General features: G+C 45.3%; 3 long non-coding RNA genes across 3 annotated transcripts in view; 1 reads left to right on the forward strand and 2 right to left on the reverse strand.

Annotated features, from left to right (window-relative positions):
* Positions 1–1,238: 1,238 nt before the first annotated feature.
* LOC126926721 (uncharacterized) lies at positions 1,239–2,309 on the reverse strand. Its single transcript, XR_007714813.1, has 3 exons — positions 1,918–2,309; positions 1,730–1,852; positions 1,239–1,563 (listed from the first exon to the last, which is right to left on the reverse strand). It is a non-coding gene; the product is annotated as an uncharacterized LOC126926721 (long non-coding RNA).
* A 176-nt stretch (positions 2,310–2,485) lies between these two features.
* LOC126926719 (uncharacterized) overlaps positions 2,486–22,806 on the reverse strand; it is a 38,677-nt gene continuing 18,356 nt past the window's right edge. The window contains exon 2 of the long non-coding RNA XR_007714811.1: positions 2,486–3,939. This is a non-coding gene — a long non-coding RNA (uncharacterized LOC126926719). The remainder of the gene's footprint in view (positions 3,940–22,806) is intronic.
* Positions 8,296–13,280, forward strand: LOC126926668 (uncharacterized). The gene is made up of 2 exons (XR_007714749.1): positions 8,296–9,530; positions 11,798–13,280. It is a non-coding gene; the product is annotated as an uncharacterized LOC126926668 (long non-coding RNA).

Below are 22,806 nucleotides of genomic sequence, written 5' to 3' on the forward strand. Positions count from 1 at the left end.
TTACATACTTGTTTGCTAATTGGTTTGCATAGAATCGTTTGAAACCGATAGAAAATCGTCGAGTATCTCTTAAAGCGCAGAAATGATATTTAAATAAATTGAATATGACGTGAAACTGTTTATAGTAATGCATATGTTGTGCAATTAAATGATTAACGTATCAGGTATCGAGATACGCTGTTTTAACATTCATTCATACTTTGCTTTTATTCGTTATATTATTTAATTCAAGATTCGACGTTCATTGAAATTCCAAGCGACTACCTCAATGGTATATTTTAAGAATCCAACGTACTAATTTTAGTTTTCGGACTGCGTTTAAGTATTTCCTGACATAGAAAGAGGACAAAATTTAGAACTGCTATATTTAGACTGTAACGTTATTGCGTCAAATTACGTTCTGCGACTGAATTAACGCGAATCCTTTTTACTTCCAGACGATTTTAATCACGATCAATAGTTAAGAACGAATCGAATCTAACGACCAACAAAATATAATCACGCGAGATAGGAAAATAATTTCCTAAGTCGTGCTGAACTCGTCAATCTCGCGTTTAATCTTCGTCGAATCGTGCAACTGAAATAAGTAAATACGCGATAATAAAAAATGGTAAAACCTGTGTAATCCGCGCAGACACTCGCCAATAATCGCAGCGACAATTATTTTAACATAATATCAGACGTAGCAATATTTATTGATTCAAGTTCAAACAGTCTACAAGCTTCAAGTGCTAATTTCGTCAAACAGTTTCTATTTTTCCAATTTTCCGCTCCTACGACTAATTTTCTTATCTTAAAGTACTTCGCTGTAATACAAAACATCCACGAATCCATCTATAAAGCCCAACTATTTACGCATCGCAATCTCGTTTCTTGCAAATTCTTCGTCGCATGTACAACCTGACGCGAGTTCTACGAGTTTCCTCGCAGAGACACGATCGATTTATTATTTAATCGGCGAAATGCGCACGCGAGAAAGCGCGAAGAAGCTACGGTACGTAGTTAATTTCGATTTACGCACGAGCAGAATTCCGTTACACAAGTGGCTCGGTTGTACAGGTACATAATAGAAGCTAGCTATCGCATGATAATCCGCTTATGGTGAATTTACGGATGGATATCAGCAGCGGAGTCCATGATGGCGTCCATCGAAGTTCGGTGTAGCCTCCTGTTACGTATACTGAAGGTATACCGGACAGAAATACACTCAGGATACATTCAGTATACGTACAGGGGGTTTCACATTCCTCGTCGAGATGCAGGCCTGGTTATTGCTCTTCAAGGACGTGTCTTGACGTTTCAAGAACCCGTCTACCGCAGGATACGATACTTGGTGCTTCGAAGACGATGAACTTCGTGTCATTGACGTACGACGATCGTTTGCCGATGACCGCAGGTAAGAGAATTTCCGAAGTTTATCGCGACGTTTCGAAGAATTCGCCGGAGACGAAGGTAAGACAACGATAACGTTTCTCGTCCGCAATTTGCCAAAGGTTTGTCTTCTCGAATCTGTCGAAATAACGTCGATCCGGCGTTGGATGATTCCAGAGGCGTAATTGAAATCTGAAAAAGAAAAATATAGTGTCAGGTGTTTTATTTAAAAGATACCGCGAGCCGATGGAATCGAAGAATCGGGCAGAAAAATATAAGATCGATATATTCGTATTAAAAGTATGGGAAAGTAAGGTCTAAAGATGGTAGAACGAAAGGTGTGAAAATGCAGTAGTACTTGACGACCCGTTCTGCCGCCACGTCAATCCGGTTGCCTGCTCCTCGGGCACTCGGTGGAAACGTCCCTTGAAATTCACCGTCACAACTTGCTCGATATTCGTACACGATATTCTTCACGATCCTACGCACAAGATTGTCATTGACATGAGTGAATGAATGAGAAAACCTCGAAACCTTTATACTAACCTTTCGATCGACAAACACCTTCTCGTCCTTTCTGTCTGCCAATTTTCGAGATAGCTCGCGAAAGGTTGCTCGAAAGGCGACATCCACCGAATCGCGTACGACACGTCGGAAAACGATACGATGACAGGGCTCGTGTCATTCACAGGAAGCGATCGGTTTCTGCTTCGAGGCCGCGAGAATGACAGCTCGGCTCGGTCTACGTGCGACGAGTGACGTTCACGGTGCGCGACTCGTGGCCACGAGCCACACAGCGGAACAGAGACGACGCACCGAAGAGAAAGGAGAAAAGCGAGCCTCGAAGAATGCAGAAAGAAGGAACGAACGGATACGGCGTTGTGTCTGGTCGGTTTCGGCGACGAAGTGGTACGACCCGTGGTAGGTAAACGATAGATCGCGAGATGGAAAATCAGAGGGAAAGAAACACGACGGTGGAGAGGTCTCGAGGAAGGACGGCGAGGATACGCGAATCCTTCGAAGGACGAGCGCGAAGTGCAGGCGAATTCGAAAACCGGTGAGTTTCGAGACAACCGTGGCGCGTCTGACGGACGACTGTCGGGCGTCTGGTGGCGTCGCGACGCTCCGAGGGCAGCGCGTCACTCGCGGCGCGATAACGAAAGTTCTCTCCCTTGCTGCTCCTGAGCTTGCTCCCTTTCCCTCCTCCCTTCTCTGTCGCTCGCGCACTCTCCGTTTCCCTCCCTCTCTATCTCGCCCTCGGTCCTCCGGTTATCTTCGTCCAGCTTCGTCCCGTTGTTCCTTGGAGAAACGCAGCGCGAGGACAGCGAAAGAAGACCGCGATCTTCCGGTGACGTTGGCTGAGAAGGTGGCGCGGGGAGAGAGAAAAGAGTCGGTCGAGCTTGCGACGCCGACGCCATGCGGCGTCGCTCTGCGCCCGGCTGCGCCTAGGGACGTTACCGCCTTACTTGTATGGGTTTTCACCACTGCGCACACCGATGCACGTACTCTTCGGTTACACCGACGGGGTATATAAAGTCGGGGTGGATATAGGGGCGCCCGGGAGGGGCGGCTCCTGATAACGCGCAGGGTCGACCAACCCTTCTCTTTCCTTTTCGCTCTCGCTCGCTCTACCTTCCTTCCTCCCTCTCTCCTTTGCATCGCTGCTGTCTCGTTTCCTCTTACTACCCTTCTTTCTCGCTCTCTCCTTTCCTCGCCTCTTTGTCTACGTGGAAACAGCGTTCGTCGCTCTAACCGAAGAGCCGCTGGATGCGCCTCTCTCCGTTCCTCCCATTGGTCATTCTATTCCATTTGTCTCGCTTCTTTCTCCCACCTAGCGATTGGTCTTCCTCAGGGTCGACCAACACTCTCTCTCCCAGCACCTTCCTCCCACGATCTACCTGTCTCGCGCGCTAATCGCGTCCTTTACTCTCACGAACGCGATGCAGCTCGCTTTGTTACCCAACGACAGAATCGAATAACACCTATCCGACCGTCTCTTTCCTTGCAACGCGGCCTTCTCTCAACCCGGCAGGATCAACCTATCCCTCTCCGTAGTTGCTCCTCGTCTGCTCGTTATCCTGCTCCTTCGTGCACCGTGTTTCACCCATATTTTCCTCGTTCCTCTCGCTGGCCAGTTCGAGCAGCTTCGCCCTTCCTGCAGCGCGACTCCGTGTCGATTTGATTTCGTCGCGTCTGTGTGCGATATCGCCCCGGCACAAGCCTCCCCTCCATGTCAGGATCGGCATATAGACCGAGCTTCGTGCTACCCCTGGGCAGAGCGTTGCGTAGCCTGGCGCCACCAGCCGGCTTACACCTCGAAACACCTCGCTGCCGGCACCTCGCGTTTTTATTACGTTTTGTTTGGTGAAAAACGCTGCGCGAATCAGTCTGCCCTTGGTTTGTCGTCCGCTGCTGTCTTACGGCATCCTTTTCGCCATCTCGTTCCTATCGCGATCGATTAAATTCACCTTGGCAACTCGGCTAGTCGATATGCGATCTTCCTCGTGGAACGCGAGAAACAGCCGAACCAACTGTCTGCTGGTATCTTCTTCTGGCTTCGACGTGTATCTGCGAACATTGAATAAATTCATTAAAACGTCAGTCGTGTCGCGATACTTTAGGAAACAGGAGGAAGCTTTTTGGGGGCAATCTTTCGTTGGCTGAATCAGAGTAGAGCGGTACGTTAGGGGTTGCCGAACTATAATTTACGTTGCGCCAGTATTTTTGGTTCGTCCATCTCGCCTTATCTCTGTGTCGACGGTGCACATTTTTAACGCGATAAGACCGTCGACGAGACACTTTGCGGGGGTTGAAGGATGGATCTTCCAAGAGAATTATATAACAGAGTCTTTGAACAAGACGCGTCTGGATGGCGTTCGAAATTTACTGGTTACGAAGGAATTTAGATGAAAAAGGGATTTGGCCGCGCACCGAGCACGCGCTGACAAACGACGGGCCGTTACATCGCAGATAAAATTCCACGAGATTAGAATGGCCGTTAGGTTAGAAGATATCTGGAACGTCTGCCGTAAATATAGCGGAGAAGTGTCTGGCCGCTAATTAAATGCTCGAACTGTCGCATTATCTCCATCGAATAACCCAGTCAACCCCAAATGTTAATTTCCTCCGTACGTGTAATTTCGTGAAAATCGCGATTTAAAGCCGGAATTACTTAATTTTTCATTTAAGTCATACTTTTCCCTAACGATCGAACGGGTCGTTCGTCCCTTTTTAACGAGAGCAAGATGTTCGAACATCCTCTTTTATATCCTTCGTCGGATTCCGCTGACTTTGTCGAAGTTGGATTATCGAACTTCATCCGGGTTACCTTGTTAGCTGCTGCCATCTGTGGCGTGTGCACCACACCATTCGTTCGGTTCTTGACGATCCTTTTGCAAGTATATTTAGCGATCAGCCGCCTTCTGCAAAGGCTACATCGTCGTCAAGCTCGGTCACGCTACTCTAACGTTGCTCGCTTACTAGAACCGGACTGAAATTTTAACCGAGACTAAACTCCAGAAATTCTACGATCTCCAACGAAACTCTATTATCCCTCCAAGTATTTTCTCGAGAAAAACAGTGCTCAACGAGTAATTCGGATAAATGGCCGTCGTTCCATGGGTTTTAAAGATTCAACGATTTTCGAACCTTATTTTATGGAGGGTTAATAATAAAAAAAAGTAAACAGGCAAACATTCACTTTGTAGATAATTGTTGGCAGGTATAGCTCTACCTGACACTCTCAAATACAGAAATGACTTGGACCTTGAACCTACTCGATCGAAAAAAGTATCCTTTCGCTGGATAAAAAATACTCAGGTAGTCCGGGTAACCCGTCGTACTCTGTTTCCTCCGGTATCTCCTGACTTATAAAATGTCCCCTTAATATATTTACGGAAATCCTATCCATTCAAGACGTCTATATACTTGGTATCCAATGACTACCACGGACACGCCGTATACTTTTACTTGTATTACTCGTTCCGTGGTTATTAATTTATACACTTTGAATTATTTAATTAACAGACTGCGAACGTTATGTATTTACGAGAAACTTAAATATACAAAATGTATAAAATATCCATAGTATAGAAAAACGTAGACAGTGTTCGCAGTAAATAAATCACCGCGGTCTTTTCTTACCAACCCTATAGCAATTCGAGTAATCGAGTAATCGAAGAAGCCAGAGTTTAATGTTTTCGAAATTGGGTGTTCTTTGATCGGCTGAAAAACATCCCTTATGCTCCTAATATTGATAAATGGTAATCTCGATTGAAAGAAATACGTAATACGTACCGGAATGTTTATTGCGACGAAATTGAACGAATTATATTCGGCAAAATATGGATTTGCACGAACGTCTAAACGATCGAGTTCTCACGACGCTTCTTTTCCATTAGAAAACTTTCGTGAATGAGAATCCTCGATTTTTCGGATAATTTATTCGATCGATCGTCTTTTACGAGGCATCTCGCATAAATGGCCATCGAGAGAGAGAGCAGAGAGACTGGAAGTGGAAGCCACGCGTCTACCGTTGCACCCACCCGTCTACCGTGGGACCCTGCGAAAGCCAGTGGATTCCCGCGGGACTAGACGGAGTCACGAGATCCACGCTAAAATCGGCAGCAATAATTTGCCACGCATCGCTCGGTAAACCATCGTAAAACTGGAGAAAAAAGGGGGCGAAATGGCGACGCGGCGCGCTGGAGGCTGCACGGGGAAATAATGGCCGATGGTCTGTGCGGTACACTCGAGAATGGCTTTTGGTAATTATAATAACGATCGTGAAGCCACGGTGCTTGGTTAACTGCACGAATGTACACGTTCGCTAATTATATTTTGCCAGCGATGGTCGTCGTATCGTAGGTTTCATCGACAAGCTCCGTGAAAAAAGATGTATGTTGTGGAAGTAAATGTTTCACGGTGGATTAATTTTAAATATACGAGAAGCGTGCAAGATATACTGTCGGATTGTTAGATTTAACGATGGATTAATTTAAAAAATATGGCGAACCTGGCAGAAATATTGTCAGAATGTAACGTTAAATTTATAACGACCATTTGTAGCGCACCTGCTTATGACGTGCGAATTTATATCGGTTGAAGTACTGTGAGAACGTAAAACATTGATAGTCATGACTCGACATTCGTACGAATGGCACTGATTTATTGCGATTATAAAATTAGGATATCTAACAATTTATTTTTAACTAGTCTCGTATCCTCTTAGTCTCGCTATTATGTCAACGGCTTAAGGAAGCGGCGCTTGTTTTATCGAGTCGCCGATGCACCTTTTTAACGCGAATTTCCCAGCCTTTACGAGAAACTAATCGCAGGAAAGTGTTAATCTCGTCGTTTACGAAAGGATCGTTGTACCGCCGTAATGGCTAAACCGTTTAGGAATTTATAATCATTGAGTGTGCGATAAAAATGTTTATATATATGTATTAATTTATTATAAGCGTGGAAAAAGAGAAAAATTATTCGGCCGTAAAAGTTGTTCGTGTACGATTAAAATAAAAGCATAAAAAGACATTTGCTTCCGCTAACGAATCGACATGTTTCTTGGATGCATCCCGAATTAATTGCACGAACGCGATTCGTTTTCTGCATGCTTCGCGCGTAGCGTCGATAAATTTATTCGCGCAACGCTCGCTGGATGCGAACGCTCTCAGAAAATCCCTATGCCGCGAGTAAAACGAAGGAAACTGGTTTTACTATGAGTCATGGCTTGAATTACGACGCATCCGGGTGACTGAGAATTTTTATGATATTACGATTCTCGTGCTAACTCTTTGTGCAAATTAGTATATAACGAGCCATTCTCGTGATAAACAGTTTAAATACACCTCGAATAGACTCGTCTGATAAAAACAACAAACGATACGCATCGGTACTTTTTTACCTTTATTTTTAGGCCCCGGCGGTTTAATAAGCTTTTCGCTTCTTAATTTATACGGCTTTATAGCAGAATTTATTATTTGATTACGAAAATTCTTAGATACGTAAAGTCTTGCTCCTATCGTTTCTGTAAAAGAAAATTCGAGAAAATATGCTCTCGATGTAAATGCGATCTTGGAGTAAATCTCCTGCCTCGGATATCTGATGCAAATTCCTACGGTGTTTAACCTCGTCAGATTACTTCTGACTCATATCACGCAAAATACATGTAAGAGACTTTATACAACGGATAAGTGTATAAAAATTGGCTAAATTTAAATCTACGGAAATAGCATCGAGTTAACGTCGAGAAGCCAGTAAAAAGCCTTTGTTATTCTGTCTCAGTTTCCATTGGAATCGATGCGAGCTGTTTTACGTAATAGCATCGTGCTCGTTCGCCAAAAACTTGCAAATCCTCTGAATTTTTCATCGAAAGGTGGCCGAGTCGATTAAACTTGCAAAGCTATTCGATCGAGCGAAGCCAATCTGTAAATTTCGAATCAATGTCAACCTCGAGTAACAGATCGGACCCGTCGCTATTCAGAGTATAGTCGGACAACCGAGGCCTTTAACAGCGAATGGCAAGCACTCTTATTACACAGTTACAGCTGCCATTTCGCTCGTGATTTGCACCGCCGTACGTCTGTCCACTTTTATGCGTGCCGATTGCTCGAACAGCATGGCGTCTGGCGTCTGCGAGGATGACGATTGTTTCAAACCGTCCTCGAATCTTCCGCAAAACGATCCTTGCTTCTCAAGGTTGGTTTCTTGAAATTTTGAAGAAGCTTTTGGGTCAACGATGTCGATGGAGGGAGAAATTGAAGACGATCGGAATGGCAAGAAACTGCACAGCGAAAGAATTCCAGGCGGAAGAGAAGTTCCCACTTGCAGCAGCCCTTCGAACACAAAGCACGCGTGAAGCGTTCGAGATTCCAGCCCCACAAACGGATCAATAACGCTAACCTATAGATACATCCAGGGCGATAGAAGCCCTCGCGAAGAGTCGTCGTAACACGACGCGAGCCTTCCATACCTCTCGACTCATGAAAAAGATCGAAAGTTCCGCTTGCCTGGATCGCTAGTAGACGCGATCCATCTGACACTTTACAGACTTTGCCACTTCAAGAACGCAGAATCTCGAAACGGAAATAGAGTACAGAGCTATGCTAATTGTAAGCACGGCGATGTTAAAGGAACAGCTTGTGCGATGGAGATCTGGATAAAAGGAAAATAAAATTTAACAAGAGCGGGACGAAAGGAAGAGGGAGCAGAAAAAGAAGAAACTGGAGAAAGAGGAAGGAAATTCACGAAAGTCAAAAGCTTCGGTTGCCTCGGTCGCTACTAAACTCGGTCTAGAGCTCCTCGAAATACCTCGAGCTATACGGAAACAGTAACGTACAAGCTACAACGATGCAACGCAGAACGCAGCACTGCGACGTTGAGCGAATAGCTTCCCGGCGGATGTGTGCACGATATGGAAATAAAAAAGAAGAAGAACGCAAGAAGGAAAAATAGGAGAAGAAGAAAATAGAGTCGAAAGTTCCACTTGTTGTTGTCTCGATCGGTACTACGCCTATGAGCACGATCGATTCAGAACTGTTGAAAAATACCGCTCGAAGAGCCTCGAAACACGCGGAAACGAACAACATGCGCGTATATAGAAACTGCAAGGATGCAACGCAAGACGCAACATTGCAACGCGAAAGGGGCAGTGAGTGCCGTGGATATGTGAAATAAAAAGGAAATAAAAACGAAGGAGGATGAGAAAGAAGAAGAAACCGGAGAAAGAGAAAGGAGACTGAAAGTTAGGCTGGCCACGGAGCATTGGCAGTCTCTGTCTGCCGCTCGGGGGGCGAGCCTGTCTGAGGCAAGCTAGGCAGACAGGTTTGCACAGATGCGCGGCGGCCATCATGAATGCCTGTAAAATATGTACTCTCGTGCGGCCCGGTTGGTAAGAGCGGCGACCGGAGCGGGGATGAGAGCAGCAGATGAGAAAGAGCTGGCTGGTGGAGAAGAGAGGGTCTATGCGAGTCGGAGGGGGAGAAAAACCATAGGAAAAGAGAGTCAGGGTGGGAAGAGCAGCGCCTCCAGCGAGCGGATCAGCGTTGCTCGCAGGCAGAGGAGCCGTCCAAGAGAAAAGGAGAGGACGTTGAAAGCGTGCGGATGGAGCGAGAGAGCAGCCAGCGTGCACCGCAGTTCCATTTCATGGGGAAATAGAGGTAAAAAAGCCGACAGACGCACGGGGTATCGAGGGTACGAGCAATCCTGAATAGAGATGACCAGCCGCGTTAGAACGTCCCCTTGTATCGCTGGACGCGCGTCCAGTGGGAATATAGACATTCTGCCGCTGCACGCCAAGTGTTTTCAATTCAGAGTCCAAGGCAGTGCGACACACAGTTTCTCCTATTTCCAAAAAAGTAGATGCGCCCCACAGACGCCTCATTGATCGATTCTATAAATTAAAAGGCAGAAAGATGCGAGGATGTTGCGGACGCTGTTTTTTAAATTGATCTTTGGAATTTGCTACTGTTCGTGTCGTTTTCTCGTAGCTTTAATGAACGAATAGGAGCAAGTAATTTCTTCTTTGATAATCGAACATTAGTCGCGTACTTGTGCAATCGGATCGAGAAATTGATAGACGAAGGACGAAGTGACGAGGCACTGCGTTTGCCATAAGTAATTTCGCGATATTACGTAGCAGAGGTACGTTCGTTTGGTTATTTCGGGAATAGCTTCAAAATTGGAAGATGAAACGCACAGGACGTGTCACTTCTCACCTTAGAAAAATGTGTACTGCAGTCGCCACAAGGGACAAAGTACGACACGCTTTGAGATCTCGCGATATCTTGAATAATACAGTTCGCAGGATTCGCGAGCGATATTTACGGAATCTTGTTCCTATGATGTTTGTACGTCCAGGCTGTTCCATCTATCGTCCATGGTATATATTTCGTCGTAGCGTATATAGCGCGTGCGAACGACGAGAAGGACGGTTTATTCGCGTCCCTCGGTGTCAAAGCGATTTTAGGTCAGCCGTTCTTAAGCGAGATATTTCGTCGCGTCGATTTCCTCGTCAGACAGCCACGGGCGAGAGAAACGATCGTTTCATTGGTTATGATAGGCCGAGGAGCGTAAGGCGTAATGGCCAACTTACGGTCAACGTAACTAGGCGGCAGTATGGTCGCATTCGATGAACCGAAGGAGACGCTGTCGCGCTTAAAGCGGACGAAGAGAGACGACTGTTGTGAAGTTGGACGAAGTCGGAACCACAATTTTAACCTTGACAAGTCGGCTACGGAGAGGGATTATCGAGGTCATAAGAGTGGATCTTCGTCTGGTACAAATTGTTCCACTTCCAGCGTGAGACGCGAGGGTCTCTTGATACGCGCTCGAGCTTGTCATCCTGAATGGAGGAACTCTGCTACACTCGGAATTGCGCTCGTTACGCCGTCGAATCGGGATCACGCGCTCCCGATAATATATTTACATCTCGAAGTCGAGCCTGGTGAACGAGTTCGCGTGAAATTTCCGCGAATCTGCTTTTTCAACGAACGTCGTATCGAGTTCCAGAAATTGGATTCGTTGCAAGATCTATCTTGGTATCGAATTTGTGACTTTTTTTTATAACGCGCGTAACAGTTTTTGACGAACGGCATTGTAAAATACTAAATATGTTTGAACCGCGAAGATCGTTATTTTAAGATCGCCTGTTAGCATATACATGTTTCACTACTTGTGTGCATCGTCGGAAGTTGGTTTGAGTCAAGTTTGATTAACATGTATCGAGAAACGATTTACCATTCGGATGAATGCAAAGAAATTGGCACCCAAAAGACTGGATGCGCAAGGGAGATGGGTATCTCGATGACTATACGAGCAGAGTCGGTATGACGCGCAAGAAAACCGTACGATACTTTACCTATTTTATGTATTTTTAAGTTTCTAAATAATTATATCCATTTTTTGTATTTTTGAACTCTACTAGCAAGAAAATGTCGGAAAAGAAATTAGAAATAAAACGCCAGCTAAAATAAAGTTCGAGTGAAACTACCGCCGTTTGAAATCGCTTTTGCAAGACAAAATTGCCGATGCAAGCGTCGAATTCCGACGGCGGAGGAAGAAAGCTTGGAGGCCGAGTCCCGCCGAAGAAAATATAGTTTCAATTATGCTCGTAAAACTTTATTATCGGCCATTACCATTTACGGCATATTAAATCGTGTCCGCGGTGTCCGCTTATGGTGTTGCGGCCTAGTAGCAGAATGGAAGGCAATAAGCGCGTGTACGAGCCGCGATACATTTTTATTTCCGGGCCCGCGTAATCGCGCGTTTCCTGATTTACCTTCTGATCGTAATGGCCGGCTGGTCGCCATTTACCTGCGCAATCATTCGCCCAGTTCCTTTTATTTACGTCGCCCGCGTTGCATTCCCTCGCGGTTTACGAGTCCCTTCGATCTGCCATTGTGTCGAAGCCGCATTTTCGTTGCAGTTCTGAAAATATCGAGGTGCATCGACAGCGACGTTCATGGCGACAGCGAGTTAATAAGAAGCTTGAAAAGTGTTTCAATTTTGAATGAAACGTCAGCAGGAGGGGAAGAAGTTAAGAAGCACAGGGGAAGATCTGTTCGAGATACAAATACGAAGAAAGGGGAGAAAGATTCTCGGTTGGCGAACGACTGGACGAGCGAAGGGACAAAAAATTCCATCTGCCTCCATACCTCGACGAACCTCGTCAGACCACCCACGGCCACGCGATATTATTCTCTTAATTAATGAATTTTTACATCTTCGTTTGAACTTTCTCGATCGTCTCCGCTATCTTGCCACGTTCCATTCCATTCGGTCTGAAAACGACGAACGAGTACACTCGGTTTACCCGCGAGCGTTCGATTCTTCGTCCTGGATCGTCAAAACGTTAATCACTGGCGGACGTCGTTCAATGCGCGAAAGATCAGAGCGCGCGAACTTAAATACTAGTCGACGTCCACCCACGAAAGAGCAATGAAACGGACGCGAGGCAGCGGATAAGTCGAAAACGGAGGGAGGAAGCGTGGAAATATTTAGCGAGTGAACGATAATGCTTATTTTGGTGCGTCGATAACATGGAAGACGATATGTAGCAATGTCCAGGCCGTGTCAGTCGAGCGTACAAGCAGTTCCCTTTAATTAGCCGTCGTACAAGCGTCGTGGACCGGCCTGGACGATATATTTATGCGCTGCCTTAGACATCGAGTAACGAAAGAAGAAAAAGGGAAGAAAAGAAGCGGCTAGGGGAAAGAAGAAGCAGCGGTACTGTGGCGAGAGTACGAACGGCAGCAGGAACAGTCGGAGAAGAAGAAAAAGCCAAGCAACCGACTGGTCGAGCAACGCGACCGACTGGCGAAGGCTGTGTAACCGGCTGGCTGGCTGGCTGGCTGGCACAGGTCGAGCCAGCAAAGCCGAGGCTAGTCGGGCTGAAAGAGGCGGAAAGCGAGCGAGCGTAGCAGCAAATCCCCGTGTAACACGTTCCACGAGTTTACAGCTTCTACGGGGTAATGCTGGCGTCACCGCAATAATATTTATGGTCGCTTGCGAGATTATAATATCTTATTTCGCGTGACGCCTCGGACATATCCGGTTCTCCCAGCATGGCAGCGCATGCGTGGGCCCCATCGAGACGCATGCGAAATATTTGAAAATTTACTCTACATTTTATACCCGCGCGGGCTGCGCAAATGCGATTGCCACGAGGGGAAAGCGAAGAACGTGTTCCTCCGCGAGTACCCACCGCGATCCACGTTTTCCTTATTGCTGGCGATAGTACGAGCGAGATCGATGAATCGATACCGTGACGATCGCCGACGAAATATCGAGTGGCCGAGGGTGGTTTGTAAATCTGGAAACGCGATTCTGCCAAGAGGTTCTCGATCGTGAACGCAAATATCTGTATAAACGGCTGATTTAAAGGCAAAGATAAATTAGATAAGCTTTAACGGATGGCTTGTTTCTCCTTCCTGTTTTCCTATCATCAACTTTCCAAGGAATTTCTGCGTTGCGTAATGATGTTTATTTCAGACCACGTTAAAAAATGTTCGATGTACCGCAATCGATGAAACTATAAAGAACGATCGATGAAGATTTTCAGTATTAATAAACCGCAGCTTGATCGCGATTCGCCGATCATGGGAAACAGTTGTTTAAAGAATATTTTATCGCGCGCCATAAAGTAAGCCCGTTCGAACGAGCGTTTCGATTCCGCTAGACGGCGCGATCCCATGGGAGTCGTAACGATTTGGCGTCTCGAAATGGAATCGCGTTAAAACTGCCAGGATTTACGGTGTAAACGAGGGAATTATCTGAAACAACGTGAGCGTTACCACGCCTCGGTTCCTCAAACAATGTGCCAAACAATCTAAGCTCCATCGACGATGCTCTTACGGCAAATGGCGTTTCGTTATTTTTATGCGCACGGTCGAGGACATCCTTTAACGTTCCTGCCTATTCCGTCGTCTATCCTACGTATTATTTGCCCCTTCGATCCTCAGCGTTGTGGCCGAAACAGCGTGCACGTTTTTCTTCCTCCTTGTCCCTCTTATTTTCTCCTTACCTTGCCTGTCTTTCTCTTCTCTGCCTCGTCTCACTCTCTCTCTCTCTCTCTCTCTCTCTCTCTCTCTCTCTCTCTCTCTCTTACCGAGTCTCGCTCTTACCTCTGGCCATCTCCAATAAAACTTCCCTGTGGTAGGGGATGTCTACTATACCCTGGACTGCACTCGGTTTCATAGGATGGTCACGGCGAATGGTCCATCCCCCGACACCTATACCCTCGTCTTTATTTCCAGCAGCTCTCTCTATGACTTCCACCGCCTCCACCGTCTCCATCGATTCCGTGTCGGTGCTCCGCGCGCCGATACACGAATGGTAATGCGTATCCGAGGGGATCGGATCGGGATTATCGCGGGACATCGCTCGTCGAACATTTCGAAAGTTCGCTAATTAGAGGGGGCGGCTGGTTCCGCTATTTCGTGGCATGTCGAGTTTCCTTCTCCTACGCTTTCCTTCCTTCCGACGAAGTTCGTCGTTGAAAGCGTCGATGAACGATCGATCATCGCGAATCGGACGTGGTACAAGAGGTAAGAGTAAACCTTCGTCAGAGGATCCTAATTATCTTATCCCGCTTCTCGACCAGCCAGCCGATTCTTTTTACAGCGAATTTCGAGATTAAGCTCACCCGCGTACAGAGATTTCCTGCAAATTCGATCGAACGTCGTGTCCGATTTAACGCAAATACCAGATTTACGCTCGGTTAACGGTGCAGAGATTAAAGAACGAGGAATTACGGCTTCCTGAAGTACGCTGATCGCCATGTTATTTAATTATCAGGTACGATTTCGTCGAGGCAATCCACTCGGTTAACCGTTAATTACGGCTTTTTATCGACTCGTAATCGGTCGAATCGTCGTCGTTGGAAATCAGACTAAAAGACAAAAAGAAAAACTCTCTATAAACGCATTTACTCTGTTTACCAAGGTTATATATCGCACCTGATACGTACATTTTTCTACGCCTAACTTAGAGAGAACAGGATTTCAAGCGATAACTGCTCGAAGACTCAATGGCGTTTTCTCGTTGATAAGCGATGCGGGCTGTCAGAAAGTTATCGACGTACGAAAGTGCTATAACGTTTTCCACGTACGTAACGATAAGTTCCTTCGCACAAAATCCATTTCGAACGCGAAAAATATGAATGAAACTTCCTCGAGCGTTTCTTTCGAGTCCTTCGATAGCGCGCGTTTACGTTTTGCGAAACTTCTCGAACGTCCTGCCACGAAAATCCTCGTGGACGCAGCCTGTAAAGTACGCTTCAGAAATGGTCAATTAACGGAGGTAGCTTGGCCGGTCCAATTAATGGAGTCGCAATCTCGTGAAAGAGGAATCGCGGTCGTGCAATCACCTTGGCAATCTCGTTCTGTTCGAAAGGAGCCACGGAGGAGCAACTACAAGGGCAAAATAGAGATAAAGCTGCGGCCGGCCTGTTCGGTCGAAGAAGAGAGGAAAGAAAATTCGTAAAAACCGAGACACGAATCTGCCAGCGACTGCTGTCGCTATGATAAAGTCGCTACGATATTAGTAGTCGCTAACGTTGTCGAGAACCGGTACCTTAGACGGACACGCGATGTTAATATCGATCTTTATCCGTTACTTAATTATCAGCTCGGAACGGCGGGGAATCCGGAAAGGAACAGGTTACCCCACGAAACTTCCAAGAAAGTCTCTGCGTTTCGTTCGATTTCCATCGTTCCGCCGCAACGATCGCCATTTAATAAGCCGAAACGTCTTGACTCCCCTGGATGCTGGACTTCTTAATTCCTTGCTTAATATTACCGCTGTATTACCGTGTCCTCGGGCGGTATTACGGGAAATAAAATTGTCTTGCCGCGTACTGGGGGAATAGAGATCGAATAATTGGTGGAAACGTGGAATTAACGATCGAGCACACGCGGTCGTCCGAACGACGTGGGGGAAGGACGCGACGCGTGTTCGCGCTTTCGCGCCCTTATCGATCCACGCGAACATCTTAGCTATGATAATACCTATTCGCGTTCGTCGATTCGAACGCCGTGCGATCGTTCCGCGAATATAAAATAGCTTGTTTGCGAACACGACGTTTAATAAATTCGCGCAAGTGTTTCGATTTTATCCGAAAGCGTGATAGCGTGGCATAGGGATCGAACGAGTTCGCAAGATGGAAATAAAAGGAAATCGCGAGTCGACGCGGTGAATAAAGAAGATATGCGTAGTTCGGTCACGGTTGAAGTTCCCCTTCGAAAAGGTGGTAAAAACGGTTCTGTACGGATTTTAATTAAAGTAGGAAGGAGAGAACCGGATGGAATTGGAACGTAAGATTTCCTTTCTGGTCGAATCGAACAACGATTACAAGCCGGTCAGCCTCTTCTTTCTTTTCCTCTCCTTTTTGCTCTTTCCCTTCTCTTGGCCCTGAATCTTTCTCCCTCTCGCTTACTTCGTTTCCCTTCATCTTGTCCCTGTCTAACGCGTTCGGTTCCCTTTCTCGGTGTCTGCGTCTCTCTTACCCTCTCTTAAGTTACCTACGCGGACAGAAATATTCGCGGAGAGCCCCGCCTTGTTCCGCCATCATGCCTTCGGCCAGTACGTTATTATTAAGTACTGTAACACTTATTTTCACCGGTATTGTCAATCTTTTTTCAACCCCGTCCGCCGTCCAACTTTCCGGTACGACGCTCACCCTTATCTCTATGCACTTGTACAAATCGAAATTCCTTCCGACGAGTGTTTGCACTCGTTCGTGTATCATCCCCTTTGACATTGCAATTTCACGATCGTTTGTTCTTTGTTCTATCATGGATCGAACTATAAATAGATATTACGTTATTCTTATACAGAAAAAAATGTGAATTCGCCTGTGCCATGTAATTTTGAACGTTGGGCCGCCGAAGCGTGTACATATACAAAAATATCGATCGGGGATTATTTTTCAAGCTGTAAGTAATAACTCAATTTGACGTTAGAAATACTTTGTTAACTAGGTAGATCCACGACTCGGCTTTTTCTTTATTTCACTCGCTATTCGTACTTGTCTCTCTGTGCAAACAAATGACAGGAGAATTTCGACCGCTATATTTAATCTCGGTCATTTGGCTCGGAGCGAGCAAAGTGAAAGACGAGCGAAATAGAGAGAAAGGCTGATTCATTCGTCTTTGTAATTTGTTTTTAATATAAAATAAAACTATCGTTGGTAATGGGAAAAGTAATAATATCATATTTACGTCTTGAATTTCATAATAGCTGTTGTAAATTCTATCGCGAATAACGATAAATTAACTCCTATTTCCTGAATTATATAGCGCACCTATATAAAAGCTGCGTCAGTTCGTATTTCATAGAAATCCGACATAAAGTTCGAGCATATCAAAGCGTGATGCAATCGGTGCGCGTTACGTGTTCGTTACCGAATTTGTGCTGGCGGTAAAGGGTGAATTTATTAAGCCGCGGCACAGAGGCTTTCGTCGGGATGACGCGGATTCAGTAATCCCGTGTAGGCTGTTCAAGCGACAATTTTACACGGCACCGTTGACAAACTGTAACTCGCGCGTAAATCATCGCTACCGGCCGTTTGTGGGTCGAAAGTTCAACCGTCGACCGCGTGCACTTTTGTTAGCGCGTTAAAATCGCGATTTAAGCGCACGTTCTATCGTATATTCTCGCCTTTTTCGTAACCGCGATTCCCCCGCCGATCTACCGAGATAAACCCAGTCACTTTCGTAGCGGCGTTATTTACAGAGCCGGGAATCGCTCGAATTAATTGGATGATAAAAGACCGATAGTTCTATTTGCCAAATATAAGGAAACATAGCCAATGTCAGAAACCTAAAACTTCTTGCGTAATTTACTCTATTCGCCATTTCCCAATATCCCTGCAGATCCATACTATGGTGAAAATAATTAAGGAAGATGGAACTTCAACGGGAAATTGTTCTAGCGAATGTCAAACGAGTATTTTAAGCATTTTGGATGTTCCATACATCTTTCCATATTACGTGTATTCTATGCATTTTCAGCTCCAAATTTCTCAAACAAACAGATTATTTATCTCTACAAATTTACTTAATACAAATAACAATGAACTGCAAGTAGAGTGTTAAGAAATCGTAATGATAACACACTTTCCTTTATTTCCTTATTTATGGATTATTAATCGTCATAGTTTCTGAGCAGCTGAGTCGTAGATACTCTTGTATCCTTTCTCGAACGTTTCGATTCGTAAAAGATTCTACGCAATCAGGCTGAAAAAGAGACGAAGTCTTGCCGTAACATTTCCCCGATCTAAATTCCAGCGCGATAGTCGCGAAGATCCCGACTGGAACGATCGCAACTTCTCATTTTCTTCGACTTTTCCCCGGATCGATATCGATCGGTACTACTGCGTATGTGCGTGCATTCGTACGAGACCGGATTCTCGTACGTCTTTTCTCTCTATCTCTCTTCCACTTCCATTTCTTTGCCCCCGTGTCGCCGCCTCTCTGTGTTTCTGTTCGCTCTTCGTGTACCTTGATACCCAGCTCTTTTTTGCTCTTTCATTTTGGCCGCCCACAATCTCCCATGGGCGAGGATTATACCCCCTATCCCCCCTTTGCGAGCAGCAAGGCAACCGAATCGGCCATTCTCCTCGAGGAATCTTTCTCGGCAGCTCTCTTCGCTATGCTCCCGCGGCAATTTGCATATTTGGGTAGGTTAAATCTAAAAACGGCGCGGAATGCACGAGAGCCAGTGAGATTGGATAGAAGCTAAATTAGTTCATGGCAATCTGATGGCAAAGAGCGTAGATTCTCACCCCCCGATACCGGCGCAACTCGTTCGGCCGCCGTTCACCATGCTACCACCGACCGAATTTCATAGAATACACTTTTTTCCAGGCTCTTCTCCGTGTCGTTACCTCCAGTTTCGGCGATAGTTTCACCCAGACAAACGACGTCGATGGTTTCTTTCAGAAAAAGTTTCTCCTATTAGTTTCGACGATCCGATCGAATACAATGAATTAGAAATTCTATAAAATCGCACGAAGAATGTTTGCATGATAGAGCGTCAAAGGGGATACGCTTCGTAATAGAATATTAGATCTTCGTAGATTTACATTTTAAAGGCAGCTGGATGCGGATTTTCGTTGAATGCTACGACGAATTTCGATACGAGTTTCGACGACACTTATCCACGACGTCGATAGTTTCTCGCAATTCTCAAATTGATCTTAACTGTCCAATGAAATACAGAAATTTTATCGACGGCAAGAAATTTGCACTCGTACGAACTCGATTTACATTTAAAATGAAATTGGATTCAGAGACGCTGGAGTTTCATCGAGGTGTTACCGTCATTAGAATTTCTTAATTTTTCAGATATCGTTGTTCCGAATTCTCGCCACACCCTCCTCCGGTTGAGCGATTGACGGGTTTCTTCTAATCGAAGTTTGTCTGATGTATCTGATCATCGAGTGCAACGAATTAAAAATTCTACGAGCGGCAGCGAAGAGGATAAAAAGTTTTAAAAGAGTCGAGTCCTCATAGAGCCATGATTTACAATTAGAACGCAATTAGACACTTGGGACAGATTTGGTTTGCTAATTAACGACAAGCGATGAATGGTTAGACAGCAGAGGGAAACAAAGGCGACGGTCTCGTTTACGGATTCGTATCGCGTGTCATCCTTTCACGGCCATTGGTAACGCGTTTGATCGATCCGTGTCTTCGCGAAGATCGATGACACGGCGTACGTTCCATAGCAATCGGCAATTTAAAAGTTTAAACATCTTGAAATTCTTCGTTCTTTATTTAGTTCGTTTTGTGCCTGTTTCGCCTCGATTTTAGCAGATTTCCACGATACCAAGGAGCTCGGTGAAATCTTCGTACAAATTCAATTCTCCGGAGTGAGATCGATTCGCCCGTGAATACAGCCCACCATTATTTCTCGAGTGCGATAGGAATTTTTACGGCCACTTTGTATCATCTTCCCTGCATCGTTCGTGATACGATTTGCATTGGAGCCCGTGTGGGACTGATGGAAAGCCTCGGATCCCGTGAGAGAAACCATACGTGAATGGATTTCGATATCGTCCCGATCCCATACCGTGGGCTACCGTTTGTCCGCTAAAATTCAACATCTATCCAGCATTCTGATAAACATTCTCGAGTAATGCATTCTTTTCTTTCCCTTCGAGAAAAAATGATTATTTTTCCGTCGACTGATTATTTCGCTTTTCCTTGTTTGCCGAAAATAGTCTGTCTCATAGATGCGTTCCTAAAGCTATTTTCGACCTTAAAATATTAAAAATCGTTCCTTCTATGATTATTTTCTACATTCAACGAATCGTAAAGGAATATTTTTTAAACGTCGTTTGAAGTATCATTCGGAATGGCAAAATACTATTTTATTTTTACAACAGCTGCCAGAGAAGTCTTCTATATTTTAGAATAGCGTATTTTAGAACGTGTTTATTAAAATAAATCATATGTACCATTACGATGTATTTATTTCTTGGCATATAAAGCAACAAACGATAAAAGATATTGTCTTAGCATAGAACGCTCTTAATGAAAGTGTTCTTTTTATAGCATGCACGTATTTTATAGAATTCTATAGTAACATTTTCCTGGACGATAGTATGAAAAACGAGACTGTTCAGAATCATCTTTGAAACGGACCAAGTATTCGATCGGCGTGTTAAAAAATTGTTCAAAGCCGCGTTTGGATGGTAGCCAATGGGTTGTAACGCGTCCGTTGTCTCGGTGGTAAGTTGTCGCGATAATTAGAAGGCGTCAGGTTCGGGTCAGGTCTAGTTACGCTGTAATTTGCACATAGCATGGACGACGGTCGTGCATCAAATTAACGTTCCTGTACGTGGTTGTTATTGGTGAAGTTGGCAGATCCTCTGCCAGGCTCTAGGAAGAATTTCCGACGCGAGGTGTCCGTCTATAAATGTCTTAGACGAATTTACGAGCAAGCTTCCTGACTTTTGACGATCGTTAGCCTGCCCGATCTCGACGTTCCCGTGTTGTGTATTCCATTTGCTTATCATTAGCGCGATTATATTTTTACGATGACTTTTACTGACCGGAATTCGGCGGGGCGCGCACCACCATGCGGAGAAAGGTTCACGTAATCCCCATGGACTTGATTTATCGCCGGCTACCTACTTTTCCTTCGCAAGATCCTGCTGGTAGAATCGTGAACCTTTTTGGACCAGGCGCCTTCCGTCAATTCAAATGGAATTAATTCTTACGTAGGCAAGAAGAATGTTCGTTTATTCGACAGATTCTACGTATACTTGAAAAACGATGTTTTCAAGCAAAGCGAAAAATAATTCGAGAGATTCTCGTTCGATAATAACATAATGTGAAGAAAGAAAATTTAGTAACCAGAAAAATAATAGGCAGCAGTTGGAATTTTTCGATAATTGAACAAAATTGAAATTTAAAAAATTAGTGGATGCTCACGGTAGGCTTAGACGCTTGAAAAAATCTTGTTCGTTTTATGGGAATTAGTTTTTCGTGGTATACTTGAGAGCAAAGTTGCAACGCTTTAGAAAATAAGCAACTGTTGCAGGGTAGAGAATTGGTCCGAAAAGAAGCTCCAGCTTTCTGGTAAGAAGTTAAAAACATCGAGTCACAGCTGTGAACAAAAGTTGGCCGCGCCGATGTTTCGCTGGCGGTACGACCATGCGACACGTGCTTTTCTTCCTCCTGCAGGTAGCTCGTTGCCAGGAAAAAGTGGCAGGGATAACTCGTCAATGACGAAGTTGTGCTCGTAAGATTAACAATCTTAATCTTAATAGGATTTTGAATTAATTTGCGCAAGAGGAATATATTTTTCCATTAACGGGAGATAATATGCAAATTCATTTTGCTATCGCGAAGCTTCTTAAAATATTTCTATAATTGGCGAAAAGAAATCGAAAACGAGGCGAACGATCGTTTGCGTATTTCATTTTTTATGGGTATAGAAAAAATGTATAAAACTGGTTTAAAAGGAAAAAGTTAAACTCGATAGAAACGAAAGCGTAATAGCACGGAGATGTTAATAAATTTGGAAAAAAAGCGAGCGGCGGTCGGCCGTTTCTTTCGACGAATCGATCGCACCCCATCGCGTTTAATCCTTTAATTCGCGAAATCCATGAAATCTCCATCGATAATCGGCAGGAACGCGTTTCACGGAGGCGTTTCACGGTCGATCCCCGGCCGGTGTAGAATCTCGTCGGGAGGTAACGGGCTCGCCCAGGATGAAAAGAAGATAGAGAAAACGGTAAACGCGGGTGGAAAGAGAGAAGGCCGGGAGGCTCTCGAGAAACTTTCAAAGTAAATGAGTTCAGCTCGGGCGTATATATCCCGCCGCCGGGATTCTCCATTTTCCATTCTCGGCTAGGCGATAGCAAAAGTTGAAAATCGTCGGCCATTGCGAGCACCCTGCGCGCTTTTAACCAAGCCTCCACCTTCTCTGTCCCTCTTTATTTATCCCTTTCTTTCTTCCTCCCTGTTGCTGGTGCCCTTCTCTGTCCCGCATTGCCACACCATGGCCTGCCTTGCCCTGTTCGCTCTCTTCCGTTTTGCCCTGCCCACCGTGAACACACCACGGTTTCTCTTTTCTCCTTCCTCGCCCTCTTTCGTTCCTCTCTATATACATGTACATGTACATATACAGCGTAACACACACGCGCCACAATGTACGCGTTCCGTAGCAGCGTATATTCGCATTTGCACGCCCGCTTGCACGTGGATCCTATGTAAACGAAATGTACACCGAGTAAAAAGGCGAGGCAAACTCCACACCGAAGAAGCACCGACACATGCTCTTCCACCTACCGACCGACGTAACCCGCTTCATTTCGTGTCCACTTTATATGCAGACCATTCCGCGTCTCTTTCTTCCCTCGGCTCCTTTCTCCTCCTGCCCCCCTTTTCTCGCATTCTACTTCTCGATACGTAAATTCGCCCG

Source organism: Bombus affinis, chromosome 18 (genome assembly GCF_024516045.1).
Source record: "Bombus affinis isolate iyBomAffi1 chromosome 18, iyBomAffi1.2, whole genome shotgun sequence".
Classification (NCBI taxonomy): domain Eukaryota; kingdom Metazoa; phylum Arthropoda; class Insecta; order Hymenoptera; family Apidae; genus Bombus; species Bombus affinis.